Consider the following 19,247-nt stretch of genomic DNA (forward strand, 5'->3'; position numbering starts at 1 on the left):
TTTTGGTAATTTTAAAATGATATATGTTATTTTTTCTGTCCCAATATATGTGACCCGGATAGAATTTTGAGAGTGAACCTATTTTATTATATATCCTTTAAATATGAAATATTTTAAGTCATTTGTAAATGATTTATTATATTATATTATTATATATTTATAAACTCCCTTATAGTAGAGAAATAAATATATATTATATAGTAGAAAAAATGATTTATTATATTATATATTATATATTATATAGGGAGTTTATGATTGGACATCACAATGTCCCATCATAAACTCCCTCTTATATAATAAGAGAATACGTGCCCGCGCGTTGCGGAGATGATTTTAAATGTAATAATTTTATAATTAAAAATAACTAATAAAATATATTATGCACTTAATAATATATTTAATTTATTATTACAATAATAATAAAATATATTATGTACTTAATAATATATTTATTGTATTAAAATATTACATAGCTTTTAATGTGTGTGTGTGTATATATATATAAAATTGACATAAATGTAAAAATAATCATAATTAATACAACCGCCATATTAGATTTACTCAATGTATGTATTGGATATATTAACTTTTAATTTAATTGTATCAGAAAACATACAAATGAAAATGAGTGGTTGTTGATTTGAACTTTATTTGCTAAACTATATTATGTATAATTATAGATATATCGCAAATTTCAACTTAATTTAATGTTGTTATATAATATTGTGAATAGTCTTAAATTTGCAAAATGACTTATAATTGTGATATTGTTTAAAGTAATATTATGATAAACATAATGTATTGCCTTCTATGTTTATGATAGTGATAGGTTTATTATTTTATAATTTTTGTTATGATAATTTTTCATTTATCTTGTGCTAAGGTTGAAAATTTATAAAATAATAATAATAATAATAATAATAATAATAAGAGATATGAATTAATATAGTGAACAAAATTGTTAAAATTTCACCTTTCGAATTCGACAACATAAACACGAAAAAATATAAAGATTAGCACTTGAATTCAAAAAAATTAAGCACAACAATTATATATATAAACTGTGCATCCGTGTTTCTAGGATAGTGAAGACACGAGGATAAACTTAAAAGGGAAGTGCTAAACTGTATTTTCAAGTAAATTAAACAAATTGTTTTGTTAGTGTATTTTCTTAAATGAATAATATTAATTTAAAAGTTTACAAAAATTTAAAATTTTAATTCAAGTTAAAAGAAATTTATTGTTTTTTATTTATTTTACATGTTTTATTATTGAATTATGGATCTATTGTTCTTCAAATGTGTAATGTTGTTTGTTAAATTATTTTCATTCTTCGTATCATCATCTTTTTATGGGGCGAATATGTAGATTATTTAATTGCAAGTCGAAAAACATTTGTTTACAAATATAAAAGTGATTTATATTTTTGATTTAGTTTAAAAGATCAACTGGTAAAACAAATATTTAACTACTTAAAGAATTGTGTTTAATTGATGGTTAAAGGAGAGGTATACAATCGAATTAAATTTTTCCGCATCTATCTTTATTTGAGAATTATAGATAATGGTAGTGTTAAGAAGTTATTATTTAGATAGAAAATGATAACATAAAAAGGTATTAGAATAACTTCACTAAAATTATAAAAAAAAAAAATAACACAATCGTAAAAAAATATTAATCACACTAAAAATCATCAAAAATTACGAATGTAAATTAAAAAACATTGAAAACTCATTCAACGTAAAGAATTTAAGTACAAAACATGACAGAAACAAATCAAATTGAATGATATGAACTAAAAAAATCACAATAAAACATTATAGATCTAACAATATCAACCGTTGAAGAGGATTTTCACTTTGATAAATATTCTTCTTCTTCTTGGATTTTAACTTTTTTATTTGTAAATATATTCAATTTTCTTCTGCTAGCCATCAAATAATCTATATATTCACTCCATAAAAAATGAAGATAAGAAGAATGTAAATAATTCAACAAACAATATTACACATTTGAAGAAAAGTAGATCAATTAATTTTTAATTGACTTTAGTTATGTATATATAGATAATAGAGATAATGGATAGAGTAGTTTTAGGTAACCACTTTAAATTCAAATTCAAAAAATAACTACTTTACCATTTTTTCTAAAATAGTACTATTACGTGGTTGGTTACTTAATTTGAAAAAAAAAACATTTAAAATCATTTTTATTTTTTAAAAACTAAAGTAAATCTTCATTTAACAGATTTGTTTTAATATGTGGGTAGTTTTCCTATTTATTTATTTTAAAAAATGATTGTGCACAACGTTTTTTATTTCATTTTTTCTTTTCTACTATTTTAAGTTATAGAGAAATAATATTATTTTCTTAAAAATAATAATAATAATTATCCAAATTATTACTATATTGTTATATATTATTATTATTATTATTAAACAATTGCCTTATATATTTAAATCTTATCTCAAAATAAAAAAAATAAAAAAAATAAAAAACGGTTTTCGTGAAAATTGATTAGCAATTTAAATTCATTCTTATCCACATTATTATTATTATATTATATATTATATTATTATTACTTTTATTATTATTATTATTATTATTATTATTATTTAAAAATTTACCTTTCATTTTTAAATTGTATTTTAAAATAGTTGGTTACACTTTTTTTTTATTTCTTTTTGTTTATACATATTTAAAAGATTTTTAAATTTATTTTTTGAATTTTAAAAGTGTTGAATTTTATAGTGCTCACATGTGACACTTTTTCCTCTCCTATTATAGATAGATAGATTAATTATCTTCTTCCCTTTTTTTAACAAGTAAATTTAGGGGTGATAACTGCGATGTTTGGGTCAAAATGGGTTACACTGCGGGTTAAGACTTAACCCAACTTTTATTAAGCTTAATTGTTTTATTTGTTCTTTTAAATTATTTTAGTGCCTTATAAAATTATTTTTTCTTTATTAGAGTTATACACAACATATTAATTTTTTTAAAAAAATAATTTGACAAAAATTTTCATGAGCCAATTTGAATTATATATCAACCCAATTTTTAATAGATTGAAATGGACTGAGCTAATAAATGGGTGGGTTATTAACTCGCCCAATTTTAAACAGGTTGGGCGATTTGAATTAATTGGGTTTAATTTTTTCACCCATAATTTTACTTTAGTTTATTGGATTTCTATTTAATTTGCAAATATACTCTATCTTTACATTTTTTAAATTTCATCTTCTCTAAAATTATACCATTACTGTCTACCGGAAAAAAGGAGTTTCTTTTTCTTTATTTTCTTCTTCTTTATTATATAAGGGAAATGGTTTAAATTTGTCTTTGACCTATGTAAAATAATCTTATTTTGATCTTTTTTTCCTTTATAAAATTAGAGGATCATATTTATTATTGTATAAAGTACAGAGATTTGATACACCTGGGCTAATTACATCCTAGTCAGAAGTTTTCTCAATTACAAAAATCTCAAATTTCTCATTACTCTCGGATACATTTTTTAGTTATTTGATACATTGCAAATGATACATTACTTAATGGGAGGGATGTATTCTAGAGAGGATAGGGATCAGGGGCGAAGCCAACATACTATCAGGGGTTCATCCGAACCCTCTTCGGTGGAATTATACATGGTTAAAATTATTTTTTTATGTATATATAGTAGATGTTGAACCCCCTTCTATTAGTTCGTGTGTTTACTTCTTCAAATTTTAAACTCCCTTATTAAAAATTTTAACTCCACCACTGATAGAAATGTATCCAGGAAGGGATAGATCGATGTATCCGAAAGAGATAGGAATGTATTCGAGAAGAAATTTTTGTATTCTTTTTTTAAAATAGTAGGGAATTTTAGAAATTATGATATCTCAAGTTATATATTTATATAATTTTTCCAATATTTAATCCCGCTTAGTAACGAATGACAAATTGATCCATCTAGCTAAGTTCAAGCAAATTAGCAAAATATTAATTTCTCAAACTTTTTGTTTACTTGAGGTCTATCAGAAATATTTCTATCTATCACAAAACAGAAATACCGTCACCTATACTTTATTTTATTCAAATTCCACTTGTCAATCGCACCATATACCATATAAAATTGAGATAGCGTTTACATATCATTTTACTCTTTTCAAATTCCATTTATATATCACACCATGCAGAATAGAAATAATATCTGCTTATATTCCATTCTTTTCAAATTTCACTTGTAAATCACATCAAATATGCATGTTGGTATAGTAAAAAACAAAATATTTGAGTCATTGTACCTGACCACTATATGACACCCCACCCCCCTATACATGTCCAGAGAGTAGGTGTTGTTTTTAGTGTAAGCTGTAAAAATTGGAATCAATGAAAGAGCACATTGAAGATCAAAACAAATCTAGTCACTTTTGTATGTATGTCAGCATGTCTTGTAAATTGTAATGAGCTTTTTTGGTTTCTCGTCTGATATTCAATTGGTATTTGCAAGTAAGATGCTCTCAATACCTAATATGTGTTCTGTTGGAGTGATAAATATTTTTTTATCCTTAATTAGAGATTTCAGGTTCGAGTTTTCTCGATACAGAGTCGCCTTTGTTAGAAAGTGTTTTACCTCCAACATAATATGGAACTTTCTGATGCAAATCTGAACAGTTGAGCATGGGATGAAATTTCAAAAAAAAATAAAAAATCTTTATAAGAAATGACTTTATTTTCAAAATTTGAAACTCTAATTAAGAATGAATTAAGGGCTTGGGTGAGATAAAATCAAAGAAAATTCTCCTTGTTTAATTCTCTCATACATTGCACTTAAACATATAGAATACTATAGAGAAACTTCAATCAAAGAAAAATGATGTTTGATCGATTTTACTTATCTTTAATTGATCATAGAATAATATCATCAAAATGAATTAATTAAGGGGAAATCTCAAATTAATAAAGCACATTTTACAAAGGTGGAAAAAGTATCGACACTCATCATGCTCATTTAACTTTCTTCACCCTATAAATTAAAGTGAGGAAATTAATTACTTCAAGTGAAAACTATAGATTCATTCTTGATATATATATATATATATTAAAGCCAAAGTGCGAATATCACTTTAAGGCATGATAAAAGAAATGATAGTATAGTATTTATTTATTTAATTGTTTTTTCTTTCTTGGGTTGGGGGTGGGGGTAGGAATGAAGACAACAAATCTATGACATGAAATGAGAAAGATATGGTTAGAGTTTGGTCAATTCAAACAAACAAAGGAAAACCAACACATATATAGCTTGCACCTCAACTAACATTATATTAAGAATGGGCTAACAAAGTCATATGTGTTAGGAGTAGTTTGATGTGAAGATAAGGTATATGTTCGAATTAATTCGGATTAGTTATGTTGAAATCATTAATCAGAGTGATATTGATTTGTTATATTTAGAATAATATGTATTGCATGAGTTCAATGCTAAGAGCATAGTTCTAAAGAATAAACTCGTAAAGCTTAATTATCTTGGATCCGCCTCGTATAATGCGACCCATTATGAGCAACAACGTACTGGCTTCATTTGGCCTAATCAAGCAAATCGATTAGAACAACGTGTTAATCAAGTATTAATCCATTTACTTTGAGATATAATTAATCAGTATTAGTGTTTTCGGTAATTACGTAATTTGTAATTTAGTATGGAAACCATGAACTATTGCTGCAGTTGAATGTTCAAGAACGTACTTATCCTAAATTAATAAACAGTATAATGATAATAACATATCTAATGAAATTCGACCAGTGAGATATGGGGAGGTTAAAATATATACAGATCTTGCCATTATATCGTGAAGATAAAGAGGTTGTTTACTTGTTTCCGAAAGACCTTTTAAGTTTGAACTTATCTTTATAGAATGCCTTTTTTATTTGATTTTTATCGTTATTATTATATCCATCTCCATCCTTAAATAGGGTTGGCCTAATCAACTAACCCCTTGCAATGTGTTCTTTTTTTTTTTTTCTCTATAATGGTCATTTTCATATACCTAAAATGATGGAAGTCCAAGATTAGGAATTTATTTTGTTTTGTTTGGCCAATCTTCGAAAAATCTACTTATGTTTTAGTTTTTTCAAAAAAGTATATTCGATCAGAAGTAATTTGTGTTTGATGAATAAATTTAAAAAAATACTAACTATTTATTTATTTGATCAAGCTTTTTACAAGTGTTAAACTTCTAAAATCAATTTATTTTAAAATATTTTTTTTTATAAAAGTACTTTCGGTGAGAAATAATTTGGTGATGAGAATAATTGTACTCCAAACAAATGACAAATGTTTCATCTTTTAATGGTAACATTAATGGACTTCTAAGTCTATGATTTAGATGGGAATATTGTACGGTTTTGCCTATGCCAACTCTACCAAAAAGCTAGTGCTTCTTCTTTGACTAAAGAAACACATTTATAAAAGTTTAAATCTATTAGTCCTTGTTTTGGAGTTTTAAGTAAAAGAATCAATCTAAATAGTCACCATCAAACTCATTCAAAAAGAAGTATTGAGAACACTATTGAACTTGATATTAATTATTAGTTTTGCTCATGAACTATTGATAATTTTAAAAACAATAAATATTGAACTTAAATACACATCTGATTTGTTATATGGCAAAGTAAGTGGTTTCAAACTCTTATAGGAGAATGAACTTGATATTAATTATTAGTTTCGCCCATGAACTATTGATAATTTTAAAAACAATAAATATTGAACTTAAATACACATCTGATTTGTTATATGGCAAAGTAAGTGGTTTCAAACTCTTATAGGAGAATGAAGTTCTTAATAAAAAGTCGAGGAAAGTGTCGAAAATACTCCTAAACTTAGCGAGAATTTAGGCATGTGGCAATATTAGGGGTGTTTTTAAGTTCAGTTAATATAAGTAGAAGGGTGCTTTTAAAGCTGTTATTAGTTCGAGGACAAAACTAATAATTCATGTCAAGTTTAATGATATTTTCGATACTTATGTCAACTGTTTAAAGTAAAAACAGTCACTAAATATATAAAATATATATTATTTATATAAGACTGTTTAAAGTAAAAACAGTCACTAAATATATAAAATATATATTATTTGTATAATTCATCTCACCGCAATTCTGACGATAACGAAAGGTATAGACTATAGTTGATGTGAGCGCATAAGTGCAAGTGCAGGCCATGAAGCATTTAGCTTTCTGAAGATGTATCAATTCACTCATCTTAAATAGTGCAAAGTCCATAATTAAATGCAGACATGATTCTTTACATGCCCAAACTTTTCTAAAAGGGAAGAATATATATATATATATATATGAACCTTCCTTCTCCAATTCTACACACGTTTTGGTATTAAATTATTGGTCACATCACTTTTTTTTTTTTATAGATCTATGTGATCGTCAATATAACAACATTAGACTTGCAATACAATTATTTTCTTTTTCATTAAATAAGGTCAACGATATATTTGAACTATTACTTTTTCACGAATTTCACATTTCTACTATCAGTTGTTTTCTTTTCATACCTAGTTGAGTAAGTGGCGATAGTTCAGGTTGGAAAAGAGAACAATTGATAGTCTAAATAAGTTTTGATTGTGTTTTAATATTTAAATCGTGATAGTTCATGTAGAAATAGAAAAAAATGATAATTTGAGTACTGTAAAATTCGCAAAAACAATAATAGTTTAGACGTGTTTTTTATTATTAGAGATAGGGTTTGATAATTCATGTAATTAAGTTTTCACTATTTCCATTTCACTTGTACTTCCAATATTGACCTTGTAGATATTGCTTTAGTGAAGAAAGGTGACTTTGAGAAGTACTCATATATAGAGGACCATTGAAATTGAAAGAATTTGACAGGGAAAATGGGCATATAATGATGTACCTCCACCAACAAAAGTGGTGTTTAAATATAAGGTACACACTAAGAATAAAGCAAAACAGAAACTTAAAAATAAAAATATCATTCATTAATTATTTGTAAAAAAAAATAAAAAAATGACAAGGTTTCATCACTCTAGACAGTCCGATATACTAAAGTTCCATTATACACTGAGTTTGAGGAAGAATCAAACCAACCACAAAAGTAAATTATACGGAATCTTACCCTGCATATAAAAATGACAAGGTACCATCAGTCTATATAAAAATGAAACAATTAGTTTGTTGGCCAACCCACAAATCTTGATGATTTTTAGAGATTTTTCTAGGGGGGGAACAAAAAAAAAAAGATGAGATGAAATTCTTTGCCAAAATTTCATGAATCCAACATTTAACCTTTAAGAACTTGCAAAGAAAATTGGATAAGATACACAAATAACCACTTTTCAATACTTAGTAATTTAAAATGTAGCCATTATCTCAAAATGGTAAAATTCCACCATATTGTTAAGAATTTGAAACTCTGTAACAATAGTTATTTTTCAAAGACGAGATTGAAAAGTTACCAGTAAACGTTATTTTCATCGAGAAAAAGAGTCGAAACACCCAATGAGTATATAATTTCTTCATGGTTTATGTCCTTGGATCCATCTAGGGATATCTTGAATTATATACGTCTTAAACATGCTCTAAAAATAGAAGTGGTGTCAATTTTTTTTGTTTATTGAGTTCTGAATATCAACATTTACTAAGAACATTAATTGATATTAATAGACATAAAATGTAGTACTAATGAATTATGTTGATGATTTGCTTCACATGGTATCTAAGACCTTGTTGTTTGAGTATACGATAGGGAATAATGAAAGCAAGAAGAACCTTATAATAATTTGAAAAGAACATATACCTAATTAATCAAATTATTTTCTGAGTCAGTGTATTAATTACTTATCATGGACAGCAAATTAACTTGTCTTAATGTTATATATATAATGTACAATGTACAATAATGCAAATTTCAGTGTCCTCCACAGCCTAACCTTCTCATTTTCAATATATTGGTAGGGCAGAAAGATGAAGAAACAACAAGAAATAAAGCCTACGGATAAAGTTGTTCCTTCCTTAATCAGACGTTTCAATTTTAAGCTCTAAAAATGAAAATATCATTGAGATGGAGCGTTTCCGGACGGAATAAACCCTACGCGGTGCAAATCTAGTTTGATAGTGGATACCAGACAACGAGCTATATATAATTTGTGAGCTATCGAAAAAGCAAATTAATCGAACTTCAATACGGATAGTAGATAACGAGCTATATATGATTTGTGAGCTATCGGAAAAAACAAATTAATCGAACTTCAACGTGGATACCAGACATTGAACGAGTTATATATGATTTGTGAGCTATAGAAAAAGTAAATTAATCACACTTCAATGTGGATACTAGAAATCGAACGAGTTATATATAATTTGTGAGTTATCGAAAAAATAAATTAATCAAACTTTAATATAAATACCAGACATCGAGCGGGCTATACGAAAAAGCTTCACATCACACTCAACATTGCACCTATATATGATTTTGGTCCTCAAGCTATATTATTGGCTAAAGTCATCGACGACCCGTTAAAGTTGTCCGCATAATTCACTTAGACACCTCAACTAGGACCTGTACCTATTAAATACTTAAATTGTTCAAAACATATACCTATTAAACACAAAACGCTGATGTGGCAACTTAAGTGTACCTTACTTGATATTAGACGCGTGAACATGTGTAACACCCCAAAAAAATTTCGAACTAAAACCCGAACCTTTCTTCGTAGTGGGTGAGATTTTTGCAAGGAATTAAAAATTTCTTAAGTGTTAAGGTCATTAGATGTAGCACCTTGAGTTCCAAAAAGAATTAAATTGGAAATAACAAAATCTGAAATTTTGTAAGTTAAGCTAAGTATGAGTTTTGGGTCGACTTAAAACGACCATAACTCATAGCTCAGGATGATTTAGGTGTACTACCATATACCGTAGGAAAGATATTTGAATTATCTTTCCAACGCCGCCGAGTTTGCTAAGTTTCGAGGTCAGATGAGGGAGATATGGCCTTTTGAAGATCGGCTGTCCAGTTAAGGAAAGTTAGCCGAAAATAAAGAGGGGTATTTTGGTCTTTTCCTTACCCAACCAGATTTAATTCGTTTTTAGTAATATTTTAAGGGTCTAATACTATTAGGTTCAGTTTTATAATCCTAAAATTGGCCTAGGGTTTTAGTTGAGAGTTCAAGAAGAGAAAAGAAGAGAGAAGAGGAGAAAAGAGGAGAGGATTAAGCGTTCGTCGAGATTCTTGCGTGTTGTAGCGGATTTTCGCCATGGGTTTGATCCCTAAGAGGTATGTAAGCTTCCATAGTGTTGGGTTCTTTCACCCACACGCCAATCATGATTTATTCAGCGTAATTTCGTTCTTGAAATTTAAAGATTAGAGTTCTTGATGAGTTCTTGACAAGTGTTCTTGAAGTTTCATTAAGTTTTGAAGTAAGATTCTGCTTAGGTCAACTTTAAACGACCATATCTCTTAGAATATTAAGAGTTACGTGAGCCATAACCTATCCAATTAAAGGTAATTGAATCTACTTTCCAACCCCACCAGTTTCACGTCAATCCAATATATGAGTAAAAAGTTATGACTATTTTAGTAACCTATACAGTGCTGTTACGAATTAGCCGACGGGAAAATATTAAAAAGAGTCATTTTTGTCTTTTTACCTCCAAGAAACCATAAATGAAATTATTGACTAATAAAAAGCTCAAAACAATCAGATTTTCATCTTCACTCATGAAAATCATAATTTTTGGCTATAGAGATTTTAAGAAACTAACTCGAGAATCTCAAGAAAGGTCTTCTTGATTGTTTACCTTCAAGCTAGGGTTTCAAGGCTTCTAATCAAGTTCTTCTTCAAGATTCTTAAAGATTCTTCAAGATTCTTCAAGAATCTTGTTCTTCTAGGTATGTAAGGCTATCATAGTGTTGGACTAGTTCGTCCTCACGCCCTACCTCTACTTTCAGATCAGTAAAAGAGTAATCTAAGATACTTTCCCTAGATTTGAGTATTCTTGAGATAAGTTGATTTTGAGTTCTTGAATTCACGTTTCTTTTAAAAGTTATATTCCTAATTATCGAATAGCTATATTGTTATTGAGATCCTTCATATCATGAATCATAACTCTTGAATTCATAATTCAAATTCAAGAGAGAGTTAAGATTAGAGTTCAAGAAAGCCTTTGAGTTCAATTGTGAATCCTTTGAGATCAACTATCGATTTGAACTAAGTTTTGAGGAAGTAAGTAAGAGAATGAGAAGATTCACATACATGAGTTTCATAATGTTATGTAGACCTACGAGTCAAGTCGTTCATGCCCATAAATTCCGCATGAACTCCAGAAGTTGAGTATCTTTGAGAGGAGTAGTATCTTCAAGTTCTAAGTCTTGAGTATTGAGTTCTTAATCCCCTTTGAGATTATATTTCTAAGCATGGGACTATTACATGTTACCCATAAAGTCTTTGAGTTGAATTGTTCATGCCTATAATTCCGCATGAATCCTATAAGTCGAGCAGTCTTGAGAAGAGAAGTATCTTTGAGTCCTTGAGTTGAGTCGTTCATGCTCATAATTCCGCATGAACCCTCTGAGTTGAGCATTCTTGAAATTAGTAGTATCATTGAAGTTCTTGAGTTCCAAGTATTTGAGTTCTATCTATGGTTATTGAAAACCTTGCATTTAGTAGTTCATGTCCATAATTCGGTATGAACCATATTTTAAGAAGTCTTTACAAACGTTTTAACTTTGTTTAAAGACTTAAGTTTTGAGTTCAGTAAAGAGTAAAGAGTAAAGTTTGAAGTCCTTTTCTTCAAAAGTATATGGGGACTAAGTATTCCCAAAGAGTTTATAAATGTTTTCATATTTAAATAAGAACGGAAACTGAGATTTCCAAAGGGCTTTCGGGCTAGTTTTCAGAAAAGAGTAATAGCTTTCTAAATGAAGCAAGCAGGGAAACTGAGATTTCCAAGATAGCCTTTGAGCTAAGTTTTTGAGCAATTATCTCAAATCAGCAGAAAAAAAGTATGTTTTTAAAACATAAGAGCTAGTATATTTTGGGAGTAGTATTGAGCACCGATATGGGGGAGAGTTCAGACAACTCACAGCCCCCATAAACCATGTAGCCATCATGGGTAGAAAAGGGTCATACTTTTTAGATGAACCTTTTTCACATAGACTAGTGGATCCATTAGTAGTTCAGGTTCTATACCTTTGGCCGGGTATAGGATGCGCTGGCAGCGTGAGGTAGATCGCTGTATCATCACTATAGCTCTTATTGATGGTTGTCGGTTAGAGAAACTCCCACAGAAGTTATTGTATTTTTATATACATCAGTTTATTGTATTTTTATATACATTTCAGAGTTATGTTGTATCCTTGCATACACACAGATTTGACAGCATGTTTTTAAATAGTTTGTTTCTTTATATTGCACTTGTTTTAAATTGCTTTATATTGAAATGAGTTCAGTCATATTTAGTTGAGTATCCAGAGTTGAGTATCCAGAGTCGAATATCATATCTTTGAGTCGAATATCATATCCTTGAGTTGAGTATCTAATCTCTGAGTTGAGTATCTTATCCTTGAGTACTTCTGAGTTGAGTAAGTTTGAGTAGTTTGGAGTATTCCTTGAGTTGAGTAAGATTGAAAACAGGCAAGTATGTTTCCTTTTTATCAAGTTTCAAGCTTATGTTTATATTTTAGAATTCCCTTACATGCTCGTACATTCCACGTACTGAGCCATTTGGCCTGCATCTTTTCATGATGCAGACACAGGTATTCAGGATCATCAACAGGAGCTTCGTTGATACATCCGAGAGTTCGAGTTAGCTATGGTGAGCCTCCTTGGTTTCGGAGGATTTCATTTACCTTTCAGTTATATCAATTGTTAGGATGTCGTGGGTCTTGTCCCGACTTCCATCTTTATCAGTTAGAAGCTTCATAGATAATCAATACAGTTGAGAAGTCTGTATTATTTATTTTATTAAATGTTTTAAAGACTAAAGTTGCCTTTTTATGGCGAGTTGTATATATTTTATTATACAGAGTTTTCTTTGGACTTAAAGTTTATATTTAAGTTTTATGAACTTTTATTTCAGTTTTTAAGCTTTGTATGCTTGAATCAGTTTTCCGCTTGTAGTCAGCCAGGATGAGGGTTCGCTTGGGGACCAACAATGGTCTTCGAGTGTCGGCCACGTCCAGGGTGTAGGCTCGGGTCGTGACAACATGTTCCAAATATCATTTTATTTTTATTTATTTTCTAAGAACTTGTACCTTTTTTTTGTTTTATTGACATTTGGCATTAAAATAATTGAAATTATTTTTTTTATTTAAAATTAATTTCTCGGTAAACCCAAGAAATCAACCCCACCCCCTTTTTCAGCCATCGTCTTCTTCGTCCATACTCTCTATTTTTTTTTTGTTTTTTTTTTAACTTTGTTATTTCATTTATTTTCATTCTTTATATAATCTGAATCTACTAATTAAATTTGATTTTGCAATAAGAAAGAAGATTTTCAGGCATTGAAGTTAAGAAAGTTTGCCGGACTCTGTTCATCTATATTTCTAGCCACTTTGAACCGACATCACCACACAAATTAAAATATAAGTTAATTAAGCTTATTGACAATGATATCTTAAAATTTCATAGAATTAATTTGAGTATTCTCGATTTCTTATCGCCGTTAATTTTAAAATGATTCACATTGATTTATTTTTCACAGGCATCTCAAAAATCATTTTGCTAAGCTACGGATTATTCACGAATAGATTTAATCCCCATAATTTATAGGAATAATAAGAAGAAAACAAAAGTAATCTGCCAAAGGAGTCGAGAACGACGAGTGCCTAAAGAAGAAGAAGAATGGGCAAAAGCTTTAGTAGGTGGGGTTGAATTATTTAGGGTTGAAAACAATACTTATTTATAGTTAGATTGGGCAATAGGCAATGGGCCAGGTGTCATAACTTTATTCGTAACTATTTTAAGCTACAGAGTGTGAATTACACGCACAAGGTTTTATGTATTGATTGTTATTTTGTGTCTAATAGATATATATTTGTTAATATTAAAGTGTCGAATAGATACTAGCTTTAGTTAACATGTTTAAGTGAATTATGCAGACAACTTTAAGGGGTTTTATTTATAGTAGTGGACTAGTGATAATGAATAAGTATTGGCTATGGGACCTTGACATGATGTGCAGTGGGATAGCAGTAGTTTAATAAGTAGTCAAACGCATGACCCTTAAACTTGTCCTTAAATTTTATTTTGACACTCCAACTCAACCTTGTTCCATTTTAACCCTTCAGTTTCAATTTTTATGTTCCATTTTGGCACTTATTTCCAAAGAATCAACAAAGTGGGATGTGTGTATTTCACATGCCATTATTGTGTTAAAAAATAATGGATGAACATCTTTTTTTAAAAAAAATATTTTTTTTTTAGAGTTTCTGTACATTATTGTGTGAAAAAATAATCGGCGAAAGTGTGTTGGTTTTTTTTTATAAAAACAATTAGTTAACTTAAATAACATCTCATATCTAGTCTACTTGGACTAACTCAAATATCAGCTTTCTAATTTTTCATTCAACTAAATACGAGTAAAAAAAACTCATGTTCATTGCTAATTAATAACACTACAAAAAATATTGAAACTCGATAGACTTCGTTGGGTTGTCATTGATTTTTTTAAGAAAGAAAATCGACGCACTTTCGTCGATTATTTTTCACGCAAAAATATAGGAAAACTCTTAAAAAGAAATTGTTACTTTTTTTATTAAAAAAAAACAATGATAATCCGTCAGTTTGAATTTTTTACAATAATTAAATTAAAAAAATAAAACTCTTAAATTTTTATTAAAAAAGAAGGGTACATGTGGGCAACCAAATGAGCCCACTTCATTGCCTTTACAGATAATAAATAGGAAAGTGGAAAAAATAGCAAAGGGAAAATGGGAAAATGGGAAAATGGAGATTGTCTTCAACTCCTCTTGCTGCCAAACATCGTATCTTCTATAACTCTCAGTTGCCATTTTAATTCAGCGTCAAGGAATAGGTATGCTTCTGATATTGCTCAATTGATGTTTTGTCTTTGTGCTTAGATTTGACCTTTTCTAGTAGATCTCTCTCATTTTAAATCATCTTGTGTCTTCTCATTTTAAACCAAGGGCTTAATAATTCGGGTAAATTTCGCTGATTTTGGTGAATGATGCAGTGAAGAACTTGTGAATGATTTTGTCGACTTCATCTTCGATCCCCTCCTTAGGCTGCTGCATAACCAGGTATGTCAACTCAGTAGCATTATATCTGAAATTTCATATCTAACCCATTAATGGACTTGCAAAGCCTATAAAATTTGTACATCAGCTAGCTGGTGTAAGTTAAGCTTAGATAAACACTTGAATGTCATTTCTCCTTAGACCTTAGTGATGCTTTTTGATAGATTTATATTGTTCTGATTTTTTAAAAATTATCTTTATATATATATCAACTAAAACGGTAATATAAAATCCAAAGATGAAAACCACGTGCACGTTAAGTAAAAAACATATAATAATAATAATAATAATAATAATCTGGCCCCTTATAGGGAAATTTACAGATTCATGCATATTAATTTGGTTTAGGTGACTTTCAAGTCCCTTACCTTAAGAGGTCTACCCGAAAGCTTTATAGCAGCTTTGAGAGATGGTAGAAATCAAAATTGGAAGAAATCTCTTATAGGGACAATACATACTAGTTTGGCTTATGGGCGAGTTTATTTTAATGCTTATGCTAACTTACAGATTTTTTTATAGGATGAGAATTCATTAAGTTCTCTAATGTTTAATGTTAAGCTTCATGGTTATGATTATATGCCTAGAACTGAAGTTGTTTGCATTTGCTACAGAATTTATTATAAACTCCTTCATATTTTGAATCCAATGTGTAGAATGATTGATTTTAAAAATGAAACTATTTTTATAGAAACTCGTTTTGGTAAATCAAAGGCTGTTATCAGAAGACCTATCCAGTGGGATGAAATTGATTTCCCATAAGAGTGGGTTATTGAAGGGGCAGCCCAACCAAAAAATAATATTAATAACGAGGTTTCAGAAGTTGAACAGTTTAGTGATGGAACTGTTAAAATTAAATTTTTTGATCCTATGGCTATGCTTAATAGAATTGATAATCATAGCATAACCTCTAAGCTTTCTTGATCTAACTCTTCATATATCTCTCCTGTTGATTATATTATACAGACTCCCTCAAGAGCATCTACTTCTCAAACCAGAGAAAATTATAGATGTGATAATGTTAAAATTGATAGGGATAATATTGTTAGGCCTATGCCCAGACCCAATTCTGACTTAAGATATAACTGAGTCTAAAATGAATTTTCCAATGGACTCTCCACATAAAAATTATTTTATGATGACTGACAAACAAATTGATTTTAGTCCAGGTTCATCAGCAAGAGAATTTTTTTTAAAGAATTCTTGAAATCAAGATGGAAACCTTTCAGAATATGGTTCTTTATGAATTTTAATAAAGAAGAACAAATCTGTTTTCAAGAAGAATTATATACAAATCTTATTGAATCAAAGCAAAATGTATTAATTGCTTTTGTTCCATGGTTTATGACCAAACATGTTCATAATTATATCTCTATGATAGAAAGAGATTTTACATTATATACTGGGGAAATTACTAAATCTGTTTTTCCTCCCTTACAATCATTTAGTGTTTGGCTTTTCTATTCAGATTTTTGGTTTTGACGTTTAGAGTCAAAGAGTCCATGACATTAGGATCATTAATGTCAACTGAAAAGTTAGGATAACAATTGAAGTAAACTGGCTCATTAGCAAGGTTACTCTGCAAGACTCCTAACAACGAATCATCAAAATTCAAAAAACGGTCATCTGTAAGGAGGACACAAACATGAATATCAAGGCCTTTACAGAAAAGAGGCTTAACAATCATTTGCACCAAACCAATATGCAAATAGTTATATTAAGTCTTATAACGATTTATATCATCATAATTAAGCAAATGAATAATTTCTAAGGAATTATTGATAGCAATGATAGACTCACAAGTCTTATTATTATGATGAGTAATAAAACTGAAATTGCCTAAGTGGTAAATCTTTTTGAAAGGTTCTTCTGGTATATTCTAGATTTGTAAATCATTTTCAAGCTTAACAATCTTAGTAGCTTGAGAGGATAAATTAATATTATTTAAAATATGTTGATTGCTTTCCATACGATTTGAAAATACTGTCTAATGGACTTACAGTACAAAATTAATTCAATAAGTAAAGCAATAATATAACAGGTGATGCTTTCAATCCTGACCAGGACATCCTTCATGAACTTTGGACTCATTCGGACAACCAAACAAAGAGAAAGTGGTATGTTGCTACTTACACTCTTCCCCAAAGAGAAGCATTCAGGGATTTTTGGATGGCTGACATGAGAAGAATAGGCTGTGAAATCGAATTCTTTAAATGGTTCAAGATGACAGGTAAGATTGATAATCAGATTGAGTCGCTCCAAGTCATCATCAACAAATGATATACTACTTCCAATAAGGTTGTTAAATCTATTACTCCTCCCCTTGAAGGAATTAACATCCCTGTTGCAGGTACAGTAATCAAAGTTTCTCCCTTCAAAGAGAAAAGTGATAAGTCTGCAGCTTTTGTCACCTCAGCTGATATTGACCGAGTAGTAGAACAAAATAACTATTCAAACCAAATTCTTCATGTTATCTCTAGACAAATTGAAGATACCAAACCTACCATTAGTAGAAGACCTACTCCGACTTCTACTTCATCCAACCTTTTGCGTCTCATTCTGAAATATCTCAGATTGAAAGAGTCGTTCAATGCCCCGATGGGTCCATAGAACTCAAATTTCTTGACAATTCCATTAGGAGATCTTCTTTGTATCGAAGGTCGTCTTGGTCTAGTCCCTCAACTTCGTGTCCTTTGAGGCCAGTTCCCAAACCACCTTCTTTTTAAAAACCTCGAAGATAGTTACTACGATAGCCAATCTTAGTTGCTTGAGAGGATAAATTAATATTATTTAAAATATGTTGATTGTTTTTCAAACGATTTGAAAATACTGTCTAATGGACTTACAGTACAAAATCAAATCAATAAGTAAAGCAATAATAAAACAATAAACATGTAAGTATATACGGAGTATTAAAACACATATCAAAAATTCAAATAGAGTTTCTGAGGGAGGGTCTATTGGTTTTACATCAGTTATTTTCCTAGAGTTATCTTGGCTACGAGATCACCATTAACAGGTCTTAACGCCCACCCAACTTCAACGACCTTACAATCGGGCTAGCCAACGTATGCACCGGGTATTATTTGGTTACCTCACACACTTAGGAAAGAACGAATACCTCACAACTGATATAAAAACAATATATAGGAACATAATAAATGAAATAATAATCGTATATATACTAACATCTTAAAGGATATTATCAAAATACTAATTAAAATAATTTTGTCATGCCTTAGACAATATATGTGTTTAACTGCTCATGCTAAGTACGTATACTGCCAACATGACTCTGATACCATAAGAAGGATCATAGATTTATAAAGAAATTTATAAAAACAACATGCGAAAAATAAAGAAATAAAATACTTACAAAACTTAGTTTATTCCATAGCTTGCAAAAATGAGTAAGATTACAAGAGGTTTTTAGAAATATGTGGGAAATTTTTTGATACCTTTCAACTTTAATGAAAATCTCCTTATATAGGAGAGGGAGAGGGTGCCTTTACATCTTAGGCATACAAGTGTAAGGTTTAGATATTGCCGACACTTAATGGAGGGTCCTATTACTTTTGTAAAGTATAGGTTGACAAAGTAGCTTAGTGGGAATCTCTTTTAGATAGTGGAGACGTCTGCTTCACTTTTTTCTGAGATAATGAGAACATCTTTTGATAAATGTGTTTTGTCTTATAGCTTCTCATTGGGTGCCAATTTAGAATAGTGAAATGCCACTTTTTGAAAAGTAATTTCGGCTTTGCCTGCACTTTTCAAAAGGAGTCTTTTTCTTATTCATAATTGGGGTACATGTAAGCCAAAACCAATCCTTTGGGGTTACACATGTCTTCGTTGCTGCTTTCAGTGGAAGCAACATCTTTAATCAATCTCATGACTTGCTTTTCGTCATATTTATCCAGATTATTCAAAGCATGCTTTAGTTTCTTTTTGAGTTCTGCTTTGGAAGGAGTATTTGACG

At 29.5% G+C, this 19,247-nt stretch overlaps 1 protein-coding gene across 1 annotated transcript in view; it reads right to left on the reverse strand.

The window, feature by feature from the left end:
- The window catches only part of LOC125827067 (lon protease homolog 2, peroxisomal), an 85,815-nt gene extending 77,586 nt beyond the window's left edge, over positions 1–8,229 (reverse strand). The window contains exon 1 of the mRNA XM_049506427.1: positions 8,224–8,229. The gene's annotated coding sequence lies outside the window, so the exon portion shown is untranslated. The remainder of the gene's footprint in view (positions 1–8,223) is intronic.
- Positions 8,230–19,247: the final 11,018 nt, after the last annotated feature.

The sequence above is a fragment of the Solanum verrucosum genome, unplaced genomic scaffold (assembly GCF_900185275.1).
Source record: "Solanum verrucosum unplaced genomic scaffold, falcon-dt-bn FXZP01000060.1, whole genome shotgun sequence".
NCBI lineage: Eukaryota > Viridiplantae > Streptophyta > Magnoliopsida > Solanales > Solanaceae > Solanum > Solanum verrucosum.